General features: G+C 36.1%; 1 pseudogene; it reads right to left on the minus strand.

Annotated features, from left to right (window-relative positions):
* Positions 1 to 1,319: 1,319 nt before the first annotated feature.
* On the minus strand, positions 1,320 to 2,039 carry LOC147382608 (BI1-like protein pseudogene; annotated as a pseudogene).
* Between the last annotated feature and the right edge of the window lie 270 nt (positions 2,040 to 2,309).

Here is a 2,309-nt window from a genome sequence, read left to right on the forward strand (position 1 = left end):
GCTCCAGCCTAGGTGCATCAATATACCTCTTAGAATCACCTGATCAGACAATATTGATGCCCCAGTCTGATATACCCTAAGGTACGTGACTGGAGTTGTGGTTTTCATGAATGACGTCGCATCTCCAAAGAAACTGGGCCACGCACTAGTGCCACGTTGGCTATACAGGACGTGTAAGTGTGCAAAACAGTAAACGTGCATGTGGTGTGTGCAACACAGGGTGGGGTGTGCCCGGGGCCTTTTCTCTAATAAATGGGCCCATGGGCCAGATCAAACCAATCAAACCATCAACATATGGATATCGAATAAATATTGATAAAAAATATAGAAATATCCAAAATATCCAATTCAAAATCAAAGCATGTATATATCTATTAAGATCATGGCATTTCAGATAATCAATCAATGAACATAACAGAGAATAATCGATCAGATCCAATATTGAAATATGCACAAAAAATTCTTTTTTTTCCTTGGAATTTCAGGAATTGATTTTGCATTTTTGAATTTAGGACTCAACAAATTTCTCAATGAGAACTTGGGTTATCTCGACTAACACATTAAGATTTCAAAATTTACAAAGAGTCATTGGGCCCACGTGATTGATAATCCAATGCCACGACTTTATAGATTTCGATGGAAAAGTTTAGATCCGAAAATAAAATTCACATTACTCTTTTTTTCTTTGATCCAAGGAACGGCCATGAAATCAAATTTAAAATCAAATTCAAAATGAAAATCAATTTATATATATATATATATATATATATATATATATATATATATATATATATATATATATATATATATAAATTCTTAGAATTTCATTCGCCATAAACACGTGGCATTGGATCATTTTTTCGGGTGCCACATGACAAAGTCAATGACTCTTAGTAAGAAAGCAAATCTTACTTAGTTAGTAAGACTAGCCCCACTCTTGATTGTCTTTTCAAGTTTTTTTTTTTTTTTTTTTTTTTAAAGTAATAAATTTATAAAACAGTGAGTTTCTATGAAACAAGTATGCCAAAATATTAATTTTAAAATAAGATAAGGTGGGACCCGGCATTATTGGTAAAATAAAAACCTTTTTTTTTCTTTTTTTACTTGCTGTCAGCACACACATTAAAGAAAAATCTCATACCCTTCCTTCTTCTACAAGTTCCTTGATGATGTCATGATGGTCACTTCCAACCTCAGGTGGTGAAAGGTTGCCCAAATAAACAATATTTATGTTCACACTGACGCCTCAAAGCATTGAGAACATCAAGGATGACCGTCCTCTTAGTTTTGTCATAAGGTGGGACCTGAGTCAGTGTTATTGACTTGCATACCCCTCAACACCCGCAAGATGGATCGAGGAACAAGTTGAGAATGTCTAGATAGAGAACGACAGATGCCCATATGTACTCGTCATATGTGAAGCGCTTAATCAGGTTGTCTGTGTTGTAAACAAGATATGCTAAGAAAATCAAGGCACCAAGAACACCAAAGATGGCAACTGACGTGGGTCCGAGTGGGAAAAACATCTGAATAAAACTAGTAAGGAGGAGAAAAATGAGACTGATAAACAAGATAGGTCCAAGATAGCTAAAGTCCTTGCCCTTCTTTGAAGCCCAGAAAGTGTATCTAGTCAGGGAAAAGACCACGGCTGATGTTAGAATCAATGCTTCAAGTACTATTATTTGGTGTTTGCACAAGCAACGCCAACAGTAACGCTCAAGCATGCAGTGAAGAGTCCAAGTAATATGAAGTTCGATGGATATTTTTGATGATAAATATACAATGGCCACATCAAAATCAAAGGCAAGATCGTAAAGAGCAACAAGAGTCCAGAGTTTCCCCTGAAAAAGATTGTTGAGAGGAGATTACAAGATCGTCGCAGAGGAGATGATTGTCGTGAGAAGGATCTGGGCAGAGAGGATACCGTACACCTTCCTAATGAAACCCCATCGAAGCTTGTTCTCCCCATAACTCAGGCCTGGATACAGAGTCCCATCTTCTAAGTTTCCTTTGCTTACGCTCGTGAATCTGTACATCTTCTTTCTTTTTCTCTCAATTTAACAACCCAGAAAGTTCAACATTATTCCCACAATTCGATTGAAAGGGAAGATTGAAAGAGTGGGTTTGAGTTCGTTGATTCAAACCGAGAAGATCAACGCAGATTTTTTTTTTTAAACTCAAAGATTTCGTTTTTTTATTTGTACTCTCCTTTTAAAACAGATTTTTTTTTATTAAGAACCTAAAAACAGAAGAAGAAGCCGCGAGTTTCTTGTAAAAAAAAATCTTTCTTTTTCGATGCTCCAACCCAT

The sequence above is a fragment of the Akebia trifoliata genome, chromosome 16 (genome assembly GCF_017979445.1).
Source record: "Akebia trifoliata isolate Shusen 1 chromosome 16, ASM1797944v1, whole genome shotgun sequence".
Classification (NCBI taxonomy): domain Eukaryota; kingdom Viridiplantae; phylum Streptophyta; class Magnoliopsida; order Ranunculales; family Lardizabalaceae; genus Akebia; species Akebia trifoliata.